The 22,148-nt window shown below is 42.8% G+C and overlaps 1 long non-coding RNA gene across 1 annotated transcript; it reads right to left on the reverse strand.

The window, feature by feature from the left end:
- Window positions 1-19,626: 19,626 nt before the first annotated feature.
- On the reverse strand, window positions 19,627-21,211 carry LOC310673490. Its single transcript, XR_014509071.1, has 2 exons — window positions 20,808-21,211; window positions 19,627-20,443 (listed from the first exon to the last, which is right to left on the reverse strand). It is a non-coding gene; the product is annotated as an uncharacterized lncRNA (long non-coding RNA).
- Window positions 21,212-22,148: the final 937 nt, after the last annotated feature.

Raw genomic sequence — 22,148 nt, forward strand, 5'->3', positions numbered from 1 at the left:
AGTTTTTCCAATAGTTGCATAGGCAGCCATTGGAGATCAACGTCAAACCAATGAGACGATAGATAATGGATTAAGAAAGTGGTGTAAAGTCCGGGGAATAATTCCCTCGCACCAGTTCATCTCCCTCTGACACCTATGGTCTGGAGGACAAAGGAATGTTAAAAAGCTCCGAGCCAGGCGCTATTCCTTAGCAGATAAAGGAGCCGGGAGACTTTGTTACAGACAGCTGGGTTTTTAATCGTGTTCGATTTGTATAGCTTCTTCTCTCTGCCATCCTACTTTTTATCTAGCGTGAGCTGCCAAAGAAGAATTAAAAGGATTAAGAAGTGTGTGGCAACTCTATCGAAAAGTAAGCAATTATTCACTATGAGGATTATTTTAACCAGCACAAGAATAGAAAAGTTTTATCATCTTTGATTAAAATGAAACAGTGCGTCAATTAAGAGTTGGTCAGGGGGGGTGTGAAGAGAGAGAACAATGCACACGGAGAAAAGAAATTATTTCCAGGGAGCTTAGTGCAACCAGTTCACACAGCATGGCCGTATGTCATGCTGTCTACATCAACTACAATGTTGTTCAACCAGACCACCGAGATAAGGTTTAGTTTATACCCATCAGATACTACTTCACTCAAGTCTGAAAGATGGATTGAATACTTCCGAGATTTTTCAGCCACTTACTGACAGGCTTTGGTTGTTCATAAGTCACTGCCTATAAAACTGATAGATAATTGTGCTACTGTTACTGTTGGTAGTTTTCAAACTTTGTTTAGAGCGGGCATGGAAAACTAGTAAGCCTCTCAGTGTTGCTTGACTCCAGCTCCCATCAACCCCAGTGAGAACTGTAATTCAAGCACATAGGGAAGGCCCCAGGTTCCCCAGCTCTGCTCTGTGGGAAGATCAGCGATGACAGAGTGATGAGTCCTCGCCCCCTGGTAATTGAAAGTAGCACCCAAAACTATCGACAAGTTCCATTTAACGCATGATTCAAAACCCACATCATATTCCGGGCTGCAGAAGGCCTTAAATCATCACAAGGAGATTTAACTGTTAGAAACTATTCCTTCCTTGTATTTATTTATTCTGTTTCTACCTTGCCCTGCAGAGCAAGCCTTTCGCAAAGCAGCTTAAAATGGGGGGGGGGGTAAAAGCAAAACAACAATGGAAGAAATAGCATGTAATTAAAAACAGCATAAGATAAAAATCAATAAAAAGCTTGGCAGAGTAAGAAAGCCAAGAGGTAAAGGCAAGCGGAGATCTTTGGGGAGGGAATTCCATGAGCGGGGAAGTATTAATGGAACTTCATAGTAAAGAAGAGCCGTGATACATTGCCACTCTAAAATATATCAGAATTATGCAAATAACAATTTCCAGTCTACATTGTCAGGATTTTCAAGCTATCTATGAACAACATTCTAAAATGTCAGATTTTCTCCCTGGTCTCTGATGCGGTTAAGATTTGCTTCTGATACCTAATTATTTTTGATTGCCCAGGCTCAATCCTGGGCACATAGCTCATTAATTGATTCAAGGCTGCATTCTTGCATACAGACACTATCATCATCAGTTAGCCCTCGAGACATGTGCTCTGACTTTTGTTTCCAGTGCACGGCACGGTGTCTGTGGGGAAAGGAGAAGAACCTCTGTGTTTTAGTAGCAACACACAAACACACAAGAGTCTCCCATAATGAATTCTGCATGTCAACAATGTTAGCTGCACGATGACATTTATCTTTGGATTTCAAATATTGGCTTTATCTACCAAAAAGGTCAAATGATTGTGTGTGTATGTTTCCTTCCCATAGTTGCAAGGCCAACGCACCATTGCAGAGTTTGATTGCTTTGGCTTGTCAATCCCTGAAGTAGACAGCTTAGATCGGTAGTTCTCAAAGGCTGTGGTGCACCACACTGGTGTGCCAAGACAGGATGGCAAGTGCACCTGGAATATTCAAGTACAGTGGTACCTTGGTTCTCAAATGCCTTGGTACTCAAACAACTTGGAACCCAAACACTGCAAACCCAGAAGTAAGTGTTCTGGTTTGCGAACTTTTTTTGGAAGCTGAACGTGCTCCGTTTTGAGTGTTATGTTTCTGTTTTGAGTGCCACACTTCCATTTTGAGTGTTACGCTTCCGATTTGATTGTTATGCTGAGGTTTGTCTGTTTTTGCAATTTATTTTGTGTTTTTGTAGCTCTTTTTGTTTTGTTTTTGTGACTGTGTGGAACCCAGTTCAGCTACTGACTGATTGATCGTGTGACTGCAGTACATTGTTTAGTGCTCTCATTTTATAGATGAATGGTCTCGTTAGAGAGTAAAATTCATGTAAAATCACTGTTTTAGGGGTTGTTTTTAAAAGTCTTGAATGGATTAATCCATTTTGCATTATTTTCTATGGGAAAACATGCCTTGGTTTTGGAATGCTTTGGTTTTGGAACGGACTTCCGAGACGGATTAAGTTTGAGAACCAAGGTACCACTGTACAATCAATATAATATTTTGGGAATGATTCTGTTGGGGCATGTGCAGAATGCCCATCTTAAGCCAGCAGTGTGTGCCAAAAGAGCAGAGCAACACCAAACAGTTCTAGGAAGAGTCAGGTAAGGTAAGGTAAAGTAAAGGACCCCTGGACAGTTAGGTCCAATCAATGGCCACTATGGGGTGTGGTGCACATCTCGCTTTCCTGACAGTAATGCAGTTTCAGTTACATACATTTGCAGATGCAGAGATATCTGCAGAGGTATCCGAAGAAGTTTGCATGCACACAAAAGCTCATACCCAGAACAAACTTAGTTGGTCTCTGTAATGGTTCTAGGGGTTGCTCGTGCATAAGCCGGTGCAAACACCTGGGTGGGTTGCCTGAGTGAACCTTTTCTGTCTGGACAGCCACACACCTGTGGCTGTCTCATTCGCTGGCAGAATCCGTCAGTGGGCATTTCTTAAACTTCTTCCAGCAAAGAAGCTCTTTGACGCCTAGTCTCCTCCTACTCTTTCTGCGCGAAAGCCTTCTGCGCAAGGGGGGCGTAGGCAGCAGAGGACCTCTACTCTCCCCGCTGGTCCCCAGGAAGTCATGGGACCGCCTCACCGCTTCCCCCATCTGCCCCCCTTCTCCACTGGTGCTACGCTGATTCTCTTCCCCAGAAGATGGGCTGCCTCTCCCAATCCTGGGACGCTTTCCGGAATCCCTCTGGATTTTGCTCTCTCCCTCCGGCACTGATGGCAGTTCCCTGACAGTCTCTAAGGTGCTACTGAACAATTTTTTTATTTATGCAGTCTTTCTACCAGAATACAGTCTCCTTAGAGCATACAGACAGATTACTGTTCATGCAGCTGATGTGTGATAAAGAAACCAGCCTTTTGTGAATGGATTAGGAGGGATAGCAAATGATGAATTATTCAGTGCCAAATATTTTCGAAGAATTATCTATTTACTATCAGATAGTCAACATTTGGGACACGGGTGGCACTGTGGTCTAAACCACTGAGCCTAAGGCTTGCCGATCAGACGGTCGGCAGTTTGAAGCCCCTCAACGGGGTAAGCTCCCATTGCTCTGACCTAGCTCCTGCTAACCTAGCAGTTCGAAAGCACGTCAAAGTGCAAGTAGATAAATAGGTACCACTCCAGCGGGAAGGTAAATAGCATTTCCATGCGCTGCTCTGGCTTTGCCAGAAGTGGCTTAGTCATGCTGGCCACATGACCCAGAAAATCTCTCTGTGGACAAACGTCGGCTCCCTCTGCCGGTAAAGCAAGATGAGCGCCACAATCCCAGAGTTGTTCGCGACTGGATTTAACTGTCAGGGGTCCTTTACCTTTAGTCAACATTTAGAAGAAAACTACTTTGAAGGCACTGTTCTCAGTGAGAGATGATAAATACCCAGAATAATTAGGATGCTTAAGGAAGCCAACTTTGTAAATTCTGATATGGATTGGTCTGATTTGACCTTCCGAGGCTAACGTATCTGGATTGAAATGTCTCTGAATGCTCCAAACAGTTAAAAATGCATTTTAAAATGTGCATTTTCAGAGAAAATGCATGAAAATAATATTTAATTATGTATTTAAATGTAGATTTTCATGCAGACTTTAAAAATGTAGATTATTGCTTGGAATGAATAGACTGATGTGTGAACACATAAGGAAAAGACATGGACCAGAAATAGAAAGGCCTGATTTGTTCATCGTTATCAGGCTGTACCACAGAATTTCAGGTAACATATGATGCCAAGTCAGACAAAAGTAACAGGGTTAACAAAGGAAACGTACCAAAATTGCAGGTAACTCTGTTCATCCATTAGGTGGTGGAAGGGAATCCAAAAGCAACAACAGTATAGTAGAAAACTTTTATTTGGAACAACTAAGCATGTTACGTTACCTTTGCTGATGTAAATCAGCATGTTGTACAGAGCAAGTCCTTCTAATGCATTTGGCTGCAGACCACTTCTGATGCACTGCTATCCTATAATGCAATAATGTAATACTATTAGCAGCAGCAGCAGAAGGTAAACTCAGCAGTTACAACATCCACAGCAACAACAATTTTTCCTGAAATCATTATTCAAGATTGCGGCACACACAGTGTGCACATTCAGATTTTGTTAACCCCTTGGCTGCTTGGCTGAAACTATAAAATACACCCACACTTCAGGGGCCCCAATGCAACGTCTGGTGCCTTGCAAAGCACTGGAAGTCACATCTGAGGCCTTGTAAGACCATGGCAATGCTGCCCAAGGCCTTGTGAGATCTCGGAACCTGACTTCTGGTATATTAGTTACCTTGAGAAATTAGCAACAACAAGGAGCTTGCTATACCTAAGTGTTTTTACTGAGTATGGGGGCAGGAAAGAAGCACACACTGCATCCTGTGACTCAGTAGAAATACCTTTTTTCCAAAGGAAAATGCAAATGGAGAAATAAATGACTGAAGCATAATGTAGCAGAGGAAGGTTTTGAGAACAAGCCGTTCATCCATTTCCCAAAAATCTATCCATCTCCTGAAACTAATTTCTCAGAGGTATGATCTTCCTCCTCTTTTTTTTAAAGCAAGTTACAGAGCATATCTCTTATTCTAATACTTATTATTTGAGCATGAGAATAATTTACAGAATAACTATAAATTTGAGAGAGACCATATGCCTGACTTTTAGAAAGATTATATTCCCGAGTATGAAAATAAAACAGGCATTGAGGCACTTTGAGAAGCATCTTCTCTCAGAAGAGTTGTCATGTTGTTACTGACTTCTAAATTCTCCAAGGTTTTATGAGCATTGTGGGTGACCAGCAAGTTACCAGAAGAAATTGTCTTGGCGCTGCTTATATTGCATCTTGCAAATCAAAATGGAGTCCAGTTTAATAACCCGGTTGACTTTATCCACCAGCAGCGAGAGAGGAAACTAGCTTTCGTTGGAATGGACAATGAGCTTAGCAATTTCTAGTGCAACTGGGAAGTGGGCACCGTGACAGAACAGCAAGGTAGAAGGAGCGTAAATGTTAAAGGTTACGATAAATGTCATATGCACGAAATCCTGGAAGAAATCCCTTCTGTCTGCATTGGCTTAGCAATAAAGTTGACTCATTATTCAGAAATGTATTGGAAATGAGTTTTCAGTTATTAAAGGTCTTGTTAAAAGGGCCATGAAATCTTCAGAACGGGGAAAGTTTCTTCCACATGAGAGAGAGGCTACAGTAAGAGTAGCCAACATGGTGTCTTCCAAATGTTGGAGAACTGCCATCATCCATGGCCTTGGATTGATTACCCTTGACTTTAAAAATTGGCACACTTAATGTGCCGTCCCATGCCCTCCCCCTCCCAAAAAAATTAAGCCATACCTAGTATGGATCACTCTTTTGTCTTCTCATGTAAATGGAAAAATTTTCAGGATTGAGAAACAGGTTTTTTTTATTATTATTCAAGAGATATTTAGCTTCACCTTTAAAAGACAAATAAACACAAATCATCAGATACCAAGATGTTACCATGCTACTTCTGATACCCCCCCCCCCCCGCCTCTGCAAATTCATTGAGCATTCTGCCTCTACAGCATACCACCATGGCATGATTAAGATTCTCGAGGCAAAATCCAATACAATTCAGTAATTCTTAATTCTGTTTTCTAAGCCTCATCATCATTCAAGCATCTCACTAGATCTCCTTTGTGAAAATTAAATCAATTCCCCTAATCTTTCTCATCATATGAAAAGCTATTAAAATATTTTCACTCCCCTCCCGCCAATCACTCTTCCTCCTCCAGCCCCCTCACCACCACCCTTGTCATTCTGCAATGCTTCTGCTCCGGTCACCAGTGCTTGCTCTTCCATAATCCCTATTTTCGGACAAGCAAAACATTCAAATTGTCCTTTCCCATTGTAGTTTGCTGTTATCCCAGCAGCTTAAATCTCATTGATATTGACATTTTAAAATGTGAACGGCCTATTAAATTTGACACAGATGAACAAAAAGAAAAATGCCTCAGCCTTCTCCTAATTCACACATATACTGAAGTGCTTCCAAAAAAACAAAATGTTCCATTTTGATTGCAAACTCCATCCTACTTTCCACCAGAAGAGGTAGCAGAACAGGCCAACTGGAGAACAGCGGCTGCGGAGAAAGAAAGGACAAGGTGCTGTGAAAGTTGTCAGAACTTTCATAAAAATGTTCCTCATATATTTTCAGGCTGTTGTCTGGAGAGATTATGCCAAAGGATCTATGAGAAGGAGAAGTGTGAAGATGTATTTCAAGGAAGAGAAAGTTAGCTCCACAAAGGAAATAAAACAGAAGGGGAACACCTGTGATGGATGCGTTATTTAGGTAATAATGATATGGAATGGAATCCCACCTATGTGTTTAATTCCAGCTTCACCACTACATCTTAGCTGGGTAGATGTCGATGGCAGGGAGGCAGTCCTGAGTCCCAGATTCATCTGTTCACTGAAATAGGCACATTAAGTCTGTGCCCCTGAAGCTACCATTCCGCAAGAGGAATTCAGTGTTGTGCTAAGGCCTTCCTTCCATTGGGTCAAGAAGAAGAAGAGTTTGGATTTGATTTCCCGCTTTCTCACTACCCTAAGGAGTCTCAAAGCGGCTAACATTCTCCTTTCCCTTCGTCCCCCACAACAAACACCTCTGTGGGGTGAGTGAGGCTGAGAGACTTCAGAGAAGTGTGACTAGCCCAAGGTCACCCAGCAGCTGCATGTGGAGGAGCGGAGACGCGAACCCAGTTCACCAGATTACGAGTCTATCGCGCTTAACCACTACACCACACTGGCTCCCAGCTTACCGGATAGAATAAGCCCCCCTCTCCTTCCACCATGTGTTGTTCCAGGGATTCTCCTAACCAATTTCAGGGGTTGGGGGGCATGTGGTAGGAGGAGGGAAGTCTCATTGCACAAGCAGAAGTCCTTGTGCAGGTCTTCTACTAATGGGACTCATTGGGCGGATCCCAGTCCATATCACAAATACCCATCAAACAACCAACAACACTGAATGCTATATGGAAGGGATCTTGAGGGTCAAACCACCTGCTTGCTGCAGGATAACCAGAGGTGAAGCATTCATCTAGGCTCCTCCTGTACATTTCCCACACAGTGCTAGGTTAGCTTTGTGGCTCTGACACAAAAATCCTAAATGCTAGGTAAATATTTAATCATACTGCAGAGTCAGCAAAAGAGCTGAGAAGAAGTAGCTCAGTTTTAAGAGCTTTTTGTGAATTTATGGTATAGGGAGGATTCAAGCTTTAGACTTTTGGAGGCTACTGAATTTGCATTGCGACAACAAAGAAATGTAGTCAAATGTAACCCATGTGTAAGGACTGGGGTTGGTGCAGAGTGCCTCCAATACATATTGCAGTGTTAATACATGCCACTGGCTGCTTGGTGTTTAAATTATTAAGGAAGGCAGTGTATATTTTCATTTAGTTTATTCATTCATTCATTTGTTGTTGTTGTTAAAAAAAAAGAACAGTTTACAACAACAGTACATAGAACCATGCAATAAAAACTATATAGAAAAGTTAACACCAGAAATTTGTGAATTTCAGTGAAATTTTTGTGGATGCTTACCCTTAAAAAGGTATGAGGTAGCTGATGGGGTGTGGGTGTGTGTGTGTGTTTTCATCATAGAATTACAAAGGGGTCAGAGGGCACTGATGGATTTGAAAAATGAAAGAGCATATGTATAGACCTCAGCCACCTCGTAACTTTGTTAGGATAAGCACCAAAGACAAACCTTAACATTTCACAAAATCCTCATACATTCTCCACAAAAAGGCAGACAAACAGCAAGATTCTTTTCCAGGGGGGCAAAGAGCACCCCCAAAATGACAAGTAGAGGTCAGTACAGCATTTGCAATAAACACAATCAACCCCTAAAGCATCTCTGATTATGTTTATTAGCCCATCTGTACAGGAAACAGAAGGGGGGGGGGGAAATAAAACTCAAGCAGAGGTGGACATTAGTAAGGGCAATCTCTCTCCCTCCCCCATTTTCTTTAGTTAAGGTTAAGCCTTGGAGGGGAGCTTCATTTAAAAAAATACAATGGTATCATTTCATTCAACAATGCTGCAAACAAACCCATTAAAATGCCGTGTGAGTAAATGTGAGCAAATAATAAGGCTTTGCGGTTATACACTTGGGAAATGAGCTGATACTAAAGTTCAAGTCGCTGAGCTTTAAAAACACAACATTAGGATCACTGTTATATTCAGAGAAATGAGATGCAGCCATCTTCTATTTTCCACTATAATTGAACTTCTGACTCTCATCAAGAATACAGTTCTTTAGAAAGTGTGCTTAATATTACGTCTCAATTACTGGAAAACCAGAACTGTAAAGATGGATGCCTGAGGGAGAATAGGAATTTGGCATCTGACCCTAAGAGATAATCAGGGATTGTCTTAACTATATCAAGAGCATGTCAGCAAGTTTCCAAGTCTTGCCCAACTGAATACAGTCACCTTGCTCATCTTAATTTTCTTTTCTTTTTTAAGGATTTCCACACATGCTGGATGGTTACAGATTCATACAATATTGGATAAAGCCCACTTAAGGGTTAGGCGGCGGGGGGTGGGATTAAGTGATAATAATTATTTAAGCTCAAAAAAAAAAAAAAAACCACAACCCACACCACAATGTAAGTTTTAGTTCAGCAGTTAATGGATGTAACAAATAACAGGAAATATAAATTTGTATCTTTGTCAATGCCTGAGCTTGAAACAGAAGGTGGCATGTTATAAACAAGTTTCCCCATTGTGAAAAATGCCCCATGTGGGATAAAATATTTGCTCTATTGCGTAAAAGGCAGCTAGAGGTCAGGAATGATCTTAGTCAAGAGCAATATTCGCTCTAATTGGGCATGAGGTAAAGAGTCCATGTTATGAGTAGCAGTAGACGAAGACACCACAGCAATCATGGTGTCAGAGGTGCCAAGTTCTTCATGACTTTGGGAGGCTCGTCATGCGTGCATGATGTCACATGTGCAAAACACATGTGTGACATCATGCGTGTTAGGCCGCAAGTTTTCAGCAAGGGAAGGCTCAATGGGGTCCAGCCCTTCAAGATTGGGGGGAGCTCAGTTGTCCCATACGGGGGATGGGGGCTGAGAGTTGGCGCCTATGTGTGGTGTGGTAGCAAAAATGCCTCATCTCTTCTGCCACAGCCACACTTTCTTCTTGACTTCACTCGTAATTGGCTTTTTGACACTGTCACTTAGATTACATTGACCGGCTGCACAGCATGGTGAAGCCATCTTCCTCGAAACATGATACCAAAATATTTAGGATCACAGTGTGATGAAGCAGCTTGGGTTGAAAAACAACAACAAATGGTTCCGAAATGCAATTCCTGTACCCTTCAAATGTTTTGCAAGTTTCTCTGGGTCTTCTTTAGAAAAGGAAAACAACACCATCTGCTAACAGTGAACAGGTGAAAAAAAGGGTAACATTTCAGGTAACATTTGAGCCCACCTTTTTGCACCAAATTATTTGATTCCCCCTAAGAATCAGGACTTCCTGACTCTTCCCCCCCCCCCCCATCAGTAGGAGCAATTCTGCATCCTAACTTTCCCCTCATTCTCCTCTGTCCTTGAAAAGCTGCCAGGGAAGCTTTTATGTTATCAGAGAAAGGCACTTTTATCCAGCCTTTGCCCTGAGTTTACCTGTCTGCAGGCTCCTACACTGGATTCAAATCACAAGATATGCTTTTAAAAGTTTTTTAAAAGAAGGTTACTTATCAGTTAGAAGGATAGTCATCAGAACCTCTTGGGACTGTCTGGCAAACAATTCCAAAAGCTCATTTGCATTTGCAGATTTGTTGTCTAAAAATGTATCAGAATTGTTGTCATACAGCATTTTTGCTTTTGGACAATGCTCCGCTACTGACTGCTAAGGCAAGGCTAAAAGCAGATATAATAATGCAGTCCTGTGTCCTCTTACAGAACAGCAGGACAAAGAGAGATGAACTTGGGCAAAATTCTGCAGAAAGCTTTAACTCTAATAATAGGGTACAAAGGTTCACTCAGGCTAGTCTCTAATAGGATACATAATTCTATACTAGGAAGGAAAGAAAGCCAGAGAAAGAGAAAGTGGAAATAAACAGTGAGAAACACAGACAGAACGAGAACCGAAAAAAGGTTTCTTTGGATATTATAAGCAAAACTATCTAGACTTTGCAACAAATTTCAAGGATTATATATAGCAGAAGTGGCTAACCTGTGGCCCTCTAGATGCTTTTAGATTCCAGCTCCCATCAGGCCGTTAGCATGGTCAAAGGTCAAATATTCCTAATATAAATAGCAGTATGTGAGCTTTCCCGTAGTCTAGTAAGGGAACTTCCCTGAGCTGAGGAATTTGCTCTGCTGCCTAAAGCCATATAAGATGCCCCGTGGTTGTCCTCACACACTCCCTTGGGAACAGTACTTTAGGCAGAATTCAACATCAAGCTATGGCCAGTGTTCTATCTGTGAAAGAATTGCAGCTTGCAGGACAAAACAACCCCACCTCTCTTCTCCCCATCCAACTATTCCAAAGCTTTCAATCCCTCATAACCCAATTTCAGGGGATGCATGGGGTGGGGAGGGGATGGAGGAAAGCCCCGTTGTTGAAATGGAAGTCCTTACGCAGGGCTTCCACAGACAGTGCTCATTAGGCAAATCCCACCCTTTCCAACAAATTTCAAGGATTAGACGTGAAGGAGCAGGGCTTTCAGCCATTTTGGTGTTCTTTGATTTTGAGATGTGGGTTTTAAAAAGGCTGCTTTTTTTACACAAAAGGTTCTCCTGTACCAAAGGGCCAAATGCCCAAAGGAAACTTAAGAGGAGATAGAAACTTAACTAGGCATCTACTCTCCTGATTGGTTAAAAGGTTGGAAATGAAAATATGTCGGGCTGGATAATAGGTAGTAGCTGTAAAATTGAAGAGGGGAAGAGTTATGGTGGAGTCAGAAGCTTTAAGAGCTAGACTGCTAGAACTGCAAGAGAAGGAAAGGGGTGAAATAAACCTTGAGAGAGATGAAATACTACAAAGCGTTGGAGAGCAATTGGGCCCAGCAGCAGAAATGAACCAAGAGAAAACTACAGAGGCACCCAGAAATTGAACTGAGGGATGAAAATGGATAAGTGTTGGCTTGGTTAAAGAAAACATCTAAAAGTCATATAGCAGGACATGTTTAACTCTGTGGGTGTTTGTTTTTAATTGCTCTTATAGGTAACTACTCAAGCTGTACAATTAGCTTTTTTCCAAAGTGATTTTCTCAAAACAAAACAAAACAAAACAAAACACCTAACATGTTGCCTTACTACAATCTATAGTAAAAGCTGGTTTGGTTTGGAACATCTGGATGAGCATGTTCAGTTCTGCTTCCAGATGGGTGTGGAAAAGGCATCTTTCGGATTTGCCAGTGGCAAGTAGAGCAGAACTTCTTTTATGTATAACGCTTAGTTTCTGAAGTTGCTCAAGAAATAATAAGTCATAATAATACGAAGACAGAGAACCATCTGTAAACCTAAGGATCTGCCGCTTGGAGAAAGAGAGGATGTTAAGGAACCTGACAGAAATAGCTTTAAACACATTCTTTCCTGATACGACTTGGGTGAGGAAAAACAGAAATGCAATTTTTTCAGCATACTTACACTAAGGTTTTTCCCACCTCTACAAAGGATCATATGTACCGGTAGTAAAGACTGAGGAATATTTTCAGTATAATAACAGCCACTGATGCATGAACATTCTCTCCACATGCAGATTACAATGCTCATCCGCATACAAATAACCTCATTTTTTAACCCAGTGAGGTTGACTATTTTATGCATTTTAACATAATAATAATAATAAAGAATATTGTCCCTTTTTTGCTGGTTATGTTATATACTATAGCTTTACGGGCTTCCAAACAATAGGGGGCAGGGGGGTTGTTCTATTAAGAAGCACAGAATCAAGAAACTCATGTCTCACATGAAAATTTGTGAAGCGCAAATTCAAAGAGCATTGCATAAATGCAGCAAATATTTCAGGGGACAAAGGGATGACAAACGGAAGAACACGAAAGCTCAGAGATGAGCAATAAAATGCCAGACGTATAAATCTTCCTTACTCATCCTAACAAATTACAGTGGTCGTTAAATCTCAGTGAGGCTGGGTGGATTGAATTCATTTTCTGAGAAGGGTGGGGGGAAATGTGTAATTGGGATGAGAGGGTCATATTTATTTAGGGAACGAAATATAAATAGTTTATTTCTAGGCATCAGCAGGAGGAAGAAGAAGTAGACAATGGTCCATCACTGGCAGTGATGTAGTGGAGGAGTGAACACAGAAGGTTTTTCAAGGCAAGAGTGATGACATCATTTGCCAGAATTTGAGGGGAACTGGCAAGTGTTTTACTTATTTTCCCCTTGGTGTATCAAAACATTCAAGGACTACAAGCTCTTTCGGTCATTCAGTGCCATTCTTACCTCCTCCACACACCCAGTGTCTGTGCATACAATAGTGTTGTTGTTTAGTCGTTTAGTCGTCCAGCTCTTCGTGACCCCATGGACCAGAGCATGCCAGGCCCTCCTGTCTTCCACTGCCTCCTGCAGTTTGGTCAAACTCATGCTGGTAGCTTCAAGAACACTGTCCAACCATCTCATCCTCTGTTGTCCCCTTCTCCATCTTTCCCAACATCAGGGTCTTTTCCAGGGAGTCTTCTCTTCTCATGAGGTGGCCAAAGTATTGGAGCCTCAGCTTCAGGATCTGTCCTTCCAGTGAGCACTCAGGGCTGATTTCCTTCAGAATGGATAGGTTTGATCTTCTTGCAGTAGGGTTGCCATATTTCAAAAAGTGAAAATCCAGACACAAAAGAGAAGTTGTGGAGCTTTCTTTTCCAGAATCTCCAAGAAATTCGCCCAAAAAATCCACACTATTTTCGGTGGATGAATGCATAAACTACTCTACCTGTAGGTGTGGATCCCAAACTGCAGAGCACAAATCCCACCTATGGATGTAGTTTTCTTCAAATGTATTGCTTGACATACATGCCTACAGTCTGTAGGATCTGAGGGATGTGGAGACATTGCTGCCATGTTTACAATCCAGTTCTTATGCCTAGAAGAAGAATGGCACTGAAGATCTACATATTGCCTGCACATACTTAGTATGAGAACAGAGCTCCCCATAGCTCCGCTGAAATAGCGCTTATGTACAACCCTGCAAACATTTATCATTTCTTTGCTTTACTTTGCTCTTTCATAACTCTTCACCTGGGCAGCTCATCTGTTTCTGTCTCATCAGTATTCAAACACCTATTTGTTTTGTAGAAGCGGCCCTGCTTTTGTGGTACTTTTAACCTGATGTAAATGTCTAACCTTCATCCTTTATGCTGCCGGAGGAGGAGCAGGAACATGCTCAGCGACATCCTGAAAGAATATGAGTTGCAAGAAGGGAGTCATTTCAGTCCATGCATAACTATTGCATGATCAGCATGTTTGTGATAGATGTGCGTCTAGGTAGCTGGCGGATGTGAGACACCTTTTGCTCTAAGGCAGGGGTGGGGAACATTCTCAGAAGGGTGGGGCAACCTTCCAGGGACTGCAGACTAGTGGTGAAGGTCCTGTGTGAGTGCCTGGAGGCGGTTGGAGGATGGATGGCGGCTAACAGATTGAGGTTGAATCCTGACAAGACAGAAGTACTGTATTTGGGAGACAGGGGGCGGGCAGGTGAGGGGGACTCCCTGGTCCTGAATGGGGTAACTATGCCCCTGAAGGACCAGGTGCACAGCCTGAGAGTCATTTTGGACTCACAGCTGTCAATGAAGGCACAGGTCTATTCTATGTCCAGGGCAGCTGTCTACCAGCTCCATCTGGTAAGCAGGTTGAGACCCTACCTGCCCGCAGCCTGTCTCACCAGTGGTACATGCTCTAGTTATCTCCTGCTTGGACTACTGCAACGTGCTCTATGTGGGGCTACCTTTGAAGGTGACCTGGAAACTACAACTAATCCAGAATGCGACAGCTAGACTGGTGACTGGGAGTGGCTGCATAGACCATATAACACTGGTCCTGAAAGACCTACAGTGGCTCCCAGTACTTTTCCAAGCACAATTCAGAGTGTTGGTGCTGAGCTTTAAAGCCCTAAACTGCCTCGGCCCAGTATACCTGAAGGAGCATCTCTACCCCCATCATTCAACCCTGACACTGAGGTCCAGCGCTGAGAGAAGTGGAGTTACAGGCAACCAGGCAGAGGTCCTTCTCGGTGATGATGCCTGCCCTGTGGAATGCCCTCCCATCAGATGTCAAGGAAATAAACAACTATCTGACTTTTAGAAGACATCTGAAGGCAGCCCTGTTTAGGGAAGTTTTTAATGTTTGATGTCTTATCTTATTCTGTTTTTAATCTGTTGGGAGCCGCCCAGAGTGGCTGGGGAAATCCAACCGTATGGGTGGGATATAAATAATAAATTATTTTGTTGTTGTTGTTGTTGTTGCTGCTGCTGCTGCTGCTGCTGCTGTTGCTGTTGGCACGGCCAAAGGTAAAGGGAAGTGAAGCCAGATTCCATTAGACTTCCAAGGTACGACTGTACAATTAAAAAAATGGGTGGAATATGTTCTGGCCAGTATGGAGTGTAGGGGAAGAGCTTGGAAAGTAGAAATGCAAGTGAGACTGCTGTGAAACTTTGCCAGATCTTTCAGCATATATCTAACAGCGCTGTGAACTTCTGCCTCACCTTTAAGCAAAGCTCAGCACGTTAAGCGCTTAACTGTGAAAACAGAACTTGTTCAATAATTCTCCCTCAAGAATAAATCTTAAAGCCATTTTTAATTAACATCTCCTTTGACTTTTGTTTGGGAGACGATACGGTGAATGTCAGCAAGTGCTTATGAAGATTAAATGGAATGAGACTTGAGCAAGTGCAAGGATAGCCTGCTTCTTGCTGCAAGCAATGTTATTAAGAGTAAGCGTGTGTCACAAACTATTTCAGAGATATGTCAAATTACTTACATTAGATGGAAAGATGAAGGGGGGGAGGGAAAGGTTTCAGTCTGCTCTTTTCCCTATGCCAAGGCTTTAGAACACACTTAAGTAGGAAATTAGGTATGTGAAAAATCCTGTTAACTCCAGCCCAGTTCAAACTAAAGATGGGAGAAAAATTGGATTTTGTTTGCATTTTAATGAAAAAGAATCTAATTCACACTCCTTGAACCAATCGGTGAGCCAAAACACAGTCACGCTTTGAAATTCTAATGTTTCCAAATTTTGCAATGCCGTTCTCCAATCCAGTTCTACGAAAATGCATATATAAGGGGGAAGTGTGCATCAAAATGCATATATTTGTGAAAATAGCATGCAGAAATGCAATATATGTATGGAAATTGCCTGCAAATTTACGTATATTTATATAAGCAAGGCTTTTTTTCAGCCAGAACTCGCCAGAACTCAGTTCTAGCACCTCTCAGGTGGGCGCCATTATCATTCTAAGATAGTGAGGGAGGTGTTCATGATGAGTTCCGGCACCTCTTTTTCTAGAAAAATAGCACTGCACGTAAGTCAAAACTGCATACAAAAATGCATAAGAGAAAACATCCACTAAAAAGCTGGCAAATTACAAATTGCTGCAGAAATGTGGTGAGCTGAATTTAAAATGGGGGGAATGAAAAACAGAGTGCATGAAGTTGGCAGATTTTTTTTTACATTGTTAGTTCACACTCATGATGGCACCTAAGTGAGCACCTTGATGTGTTGCTGCCAGGCAGTGCTCACGTTTGTTCCATTTGTGAAGCCCATATGGGGGAGCTAAACATGAAATCTCTTCTCTGTGTGACTGCAAGTAGCTTGACTAATAGCCCATCTGATTTAGCATCCAGTTCCCACAGTGGCCAACCAGATTCTTCTGGAGAACCTGCAAGCAGGTCCTGCACTCTGCCATCCTGTGGTTTCCAGCAATTGGTACTGTGATGGCCTGGGATTCAGACTCAGATGCTGAACCTGAGGGATCCCAGCCTGCACAGGATTCCCCGCCCCCAGAACCAGCTGAGCCAGGGCTGGGGCATGAGCCTGAAGGGTCCTCACCTGTGCTGGATCCTCCTTGCAGGCATCAGCTGAGTCTGCTCTGGCTCCTGAGGTGATGGAGAACCCATTGCCTGCAGGTGCTCCACTCTCAGCCCCGTCAGGGGAAGCTGAGGTTGCCTCTGGGTCCCGTAACCCTCCAGCCTCTCATGAGCTGCAGAGGCTCAGGGCAGAGAGGTGGAGGGAACTAAGTTCCTGCAGGAGGAGTGCTCGCCTCCAGGCCGGGAGAGGCGAGTCACCTGAGGATCGGGGCCGCCCTATGCCTTGGGGCAGATAAAAACCAGCCAGCCCCAGTCCCAAGTTGCGGGATCAACATTGTTGGTTGCTAGTTCCTGCCTGCACCCTGTCCTGCTTTCCTGCCTGAGCGCCTGACCCGCCCTGGCTCCCTTCTTGCATGCCTGTTCCTGACTTCACCCGACTCCCTGCCCCACACCCAGTTTCAGCTACTATGGACTGCCTCCACGTTGCACCTTTGACCACAGACCAGACTTGGACCTGGCCTCTCGGGTAACCCACAGGACCAGCACAGGTACAGAGAAGCGTTACTGCCTCCCACGGTGGAAGCAGAGCATAGTTATCATGACAAGTAGCCATCAAAGGTCTTCTTCTCCATGAATTTGTCTATTCCTCTTTTAAAGCCACACAAGTTGGTGGCCTCCAACTCAGATCTAAACTATACTAACCTTGTATGGTCCCAGTAGGGAGCTTTACATTGGTATGCATCAATCACTTAAAATATAAATTATAAAATGGAAATATATACAAGGCTCTGTCTAACTAGGAAAGGGGGTGGGGAACCAAGTGATTAGTGAGAAAAGTCTGCTCAGACTGAATGAGGATGGCCCAATAAAAATATAAAAGGAATCAGCACGAAATTTGATTGCAACGTGATGGTTGGGTAGATTAACTATCACAAAGAGAAGTTAAAACATAATGAATTCTGAGATGCAGGAACTTTCTGTGGAAAGTGTATAAAATTTTGCCTGCTCCATCCAAGCGTAAACAGATCTGAGGGTCTTGACCTCCTTCATTTTCTTTTATGGCTGGCATAAAACTCTGGTGTGTGTGAGCAATTAGGGCTGTACAGGAGGGAAAATAATATTAACCAAAAAAAAAGTGGGAGGACAGGTTCTCTTAAGAACAAGCACTCAACAGTGAGATGGTCACAAAAAAAGCAATTGCTGATTGAGCTGGAAGCTATGTTTTCAACCAGATGACAAAGAAGTTCAGATAAATCACAACTCCAGTGCTGATCTTCAGATATCTCCAGTCTCTCATTCTCTCCTTTGTGGAAGCCTCTTGTAAAATACAGGAAGTCCCAGTCTTTGATTGTGTCTGTTATTGGTACGAGGCAGTGGTGGAAAACCTCCAGCACATAGGCCCTTTTCCTTAAATATCAGGTTCATCAGCTGATCTTGAACATTTTGCACTTGATGTGACCTTTGAAGATGAAGGCGCATGAGATACATACATGTATACCTGTGGTAACTAGTTAGCACATAACTAGCATACATAGGGGACGCAGGTGGCGCTGTGGGTTAAACCACAGAGCCTAGGACTTTCTGATCAGAAGGTCGGCAGTTTGAATCCCCGCGACGGGGTGAGCTCCTGTTGCTCGGTCCCTGCTCCTGCCAACCTACCAGTTCGAAAGCACGCCAAAGTGCAAGTAGATAAATAGGTACCGCTCCAGCAGGAAGGTAAACAGCATTTCCATGTGCCGCTCTGGTTCGCCAGAAGCAGCTTAGTCATGCTGGTCACATGACCCGGAAGCTGTCTGAGGACAAACGCTGGCTCCCTCAGCCTATAGAGCGAGATGAGCACCGCAACCCCAGAGTCGGTCACGACTGGACCTAATGGTCAGGGTTCCCTTTACCTTTACCTTTATCATACATAGCACCAGCAGTTATGTATAAGCAGTGTGCAGGAATAAAAGACCACCACCACCCCCAGGTTAAAAAATTTCTTCTGGGCCTACACATCCCTAGCTCTGCCCCTTTAACACTGGGCCACGTTCCAAGGCCCAACTCGCACATTAGATTTTTGACAAAGCTGGTGACCTTGTGACGTCGCTAGGTCTCACCTCTTGTGTCTCTGGCTTTGGTATGCTGCAGACCTGCAAATCCTAATCACGAACAGCGAGGAAGTCAATTTTTTTGACTAGAAGACAATGTTGTCACTGGCTCTTGCAGGAAAGCATGCCACACTGGCGATGTCTGAATGGTAAAATCACATGAGATAAAGAGAGCATGTCGAGAGTTACTCTAGGAGTACTAGTAGCTCCTAGCAAGGTGTGTTGATATGGAAACTTCCTGTCAGGTCAACCAACCCACATTATAGATGCATTGTGGATGCAGGTGTGAAAAAATGGAATCTCCGTTGCATCAGGAGCATATATATTGGGCCTTAATACAACGCTAAGTCATGATTCAGTCATACAACCATTTGTCAACATATGCAAACATAGGCTTAAATGTTCAACCCAGAATAAATCCCTATCGATGTCTTTAAATTAGGCTTTAAATTCTACCTTATCAAGGAGTGTTGGGGGGCTGGCTGAGAAAGGAGTAAATCACCTTCATTGGAAGGAAGCTGGCCCTGCAGAAATCGATAGAAAATTGCAATTTACAGTTTAATTAACCGAACTATATGCTAATTTGTACTAACTGGTATGATTGAACCAGAACAATAAGCTACCTCCACATATTTCCCATATGAAACTGTTCTGCTGAATAAGACATGTTACAGTTTATTTATTGGACATAATCAGATGTAAAATATATATATATGAAAATTTATTAGTGCAAATATATAGTTTTTTAAAATGCAGGGGGAAAATAAAGTAAAAGAAAATAAACACTCTCACTTAATCTGTTCTCTGTGTGGGTCAACCAGGTATAAAAACAAACTCATACCGTCCAACTTTTTCAGACTCAAAACTGGGTCACATGTCCAGGACAAGCTCTTGGCAAGTCACATGACCCACCCTTTGCTCTCACCCTGAAAAAAATGCTTTTGCAGGGTGAGATCTCACAAGGCACCCAAAAACATGTGTTCATGAGATCACAGCCCCATGAGAGCATGACATCCAAAAAATATTGCCATCATTTCGGGACGCATCTTCAAATCATAGCCTAGCATTGCCATCATGTTTTTCTCAGTAACAAAATTTAATATACACTTTTTTTAAGGCACTCTCTTCTTGGAGGGAGAAAAGCAGCATTTTTAAAATGTATTTTTAGTAAATTAGTTTCATAACATCGCTTCTGCTGGAAATCTGATTGTGTGATAAATGACAATTTGATGGCATTGCTTAGTCGCTAGCTATTTTAAAAGCTCCATCATTATACACAATAGGGACTTAGACTTCAATATTTCAAGCAAACTCTTCTTTTCATTTCTTTTCTTTTCTTTTCAACCTCCCAATAAAAATGAAACTCCACGAACCTCAATACAGAGTGACAGTTGGGGGAAAAAATCTTCTCTCAATTTGAACAACTTCATTCCTGAAATCAAGTGACAGCGTGTCAGATCCAGGGTATTTCAGATTCATCAGAGCAGGAAACTGAAAACCAACATATTGAGACAAAGTTTTGAAATTGCATATATGGGGGAAAACATTTTTTTTGTTTGAATACTTTAGCACATTCAGGCAACGAAGCATCAAGGAGCAAAGTCTATCCTGATTATGTTGAATGATCAAGGGCTACATCTTCACCATGCACATCAGTTGGTAAGTTGCTCTCAAGTCAATAGGTCCCACAAGCTCATACATAGATTCAGAACTGTAGCAGCATATAGAATTATTATATAGGCCCCATAATATTGCTCCAGGCTAAATGATTCTAAGCTGAGTGATTTGTCAGCCCCTGCAGCATTCACTTCTTTTATTCAGCACGTCTGGATAACAGCATTTGATCAAATCTACTTTTTCTTGCTAGGGACGTGGGTGGCGCTGTGGGTTAAACCACAGAGCCCAGGACTTGCCGATCAGAAGGTCGGCGGTTCAAATCCCCGTGAAGGGGTGAGCTCCCATTGCTCGGTCCCTGCACCTGCCAACCTAGCAGTTCGAAAGCACGTCCAAGTGCAAGTAGATAAATAGGTACCGCTCCGGCAGGAAGGTAAACGGCATTTCCGTGTGCTGCTCTGGTTTGCCAGAAGTGGCTTAGTCATGCTGGCCACTTGGCCCGGAAGCTGTATGCTGGCTCCCTCGGCCAATAAAGCAAGATGAGCGCCGCAGCCCCAGAGTTGGTCACGACTGGACCTAATGGGGTCCCTTTACCTTTACTTACTTTTTCTTGCTACCCATTTGGAAAATCATTGCTAAGAATTTTTGTGCAGCAAAGATACACTGCAGCAAAGAGTTAACATATGGAGAGGCTGACTTGAGTATTTCATGTTAGAATGGTAGCTATTGGAACTGATGGGCAATGCAACATTACCTTATGGACCCTGGAGAATAAAACTTTTATCCACTGGAGATCACCTGGAGATCACCTGGGTTAACGCCAATGAGTGGTGCCTAGTAGGTAACAGAAGGGTATGACAGAAATCTCAATATAAATAGAAGGATTGGCAGCTGATTCAGGACAGAGAAAGGCCTTCTTTGCACGATACATAGTGTTGCATGCCATCCCAATCTTTGAGGGATGCGAGATTCCTGGGGTTGCTTAGTTCTGGAATAAGGCATTCACCAAGATCTATCTGATAACTAAAGAAACTATTGTTCTATCTTTTCACCTAAGACTTTTGAACCTGTACATGGAAACAGAACAGGATGCAAAAGAACTAATTTATCATCTCTTAACAGCAGCAGGGGACACGGGTGGCGCTGTAGTCTAAACCACTGAGCCTAGGGTTTGCCAATCGAAAGGTCGGCGGTTCAGATCCCCGCGACGGGATGAGCTCCCGTTGCTCGGTCCCAGCTCCTGCCAACCTAGCAGTTTGAAAGCACATCAAAGTCCAAGTAGAAAAATAGGTACCACTCCAGCGGGAAGGTAAACAACATTTCTGTGTGCTGCTGTGGTTATAACAGAAGCAGCTTAGTCATGCTGGCCACATGACCCAGAAAAACTATCTGCGGACAAGTGTCTGCTCCCTCGGCCAGTAATGCGAGATGAGCACCGCAACCCCAGTTGTTCGCGATTGAACTTAACTGTCAGGAGTCCCTTTACCTTTAACAGCAGCTTGTGGCTACATTGCCAAAGGTCTCAAAGACCTTCCATCTTTGTAATTTGGACTGTTAATACTCTAGGGTTTGGCAATCTGCCCTCCTTGAAAAGATATATTTCTGGTAGGTTTTATGTTGGCAGGCTACACCATCCGAGGCAGTGGATTTCATTGCTTCCCTCCACCCCCCAGCTGACAAAATTAAATAAAAATATTTATTTGGCCCCATGCAGAACAGGAATTTACAAATATGCTTGTGCATAAGGATTTTTTTTTTAAAAAAAATAATGTTTCAAAACTGTGAAAGGGAGTTCAACTTAACATTTTCCAGTTGCATGTTTTTAAAGATTTATGAAGATATGCTGCAACTGAGACCAGTTTCACTGTGATAAAACTGAAGGTGACAGTGTATTCAAGTAACTCTTTGCTCCATGTGTATTAGAAATATTTTATACACCCA

This window comes from Podarcis tiliguerta (genome assembly GCF_965153285.1).
Source record: "Podarcis tiliguerta genome assembly, chromosome: 3".
Lineage (NCBI taxonomy): Eukaryota > Metazoa > Chordata > Lepidosauria > Squamata > Lacertidae > Podarcis > Podarcis tiliguerta.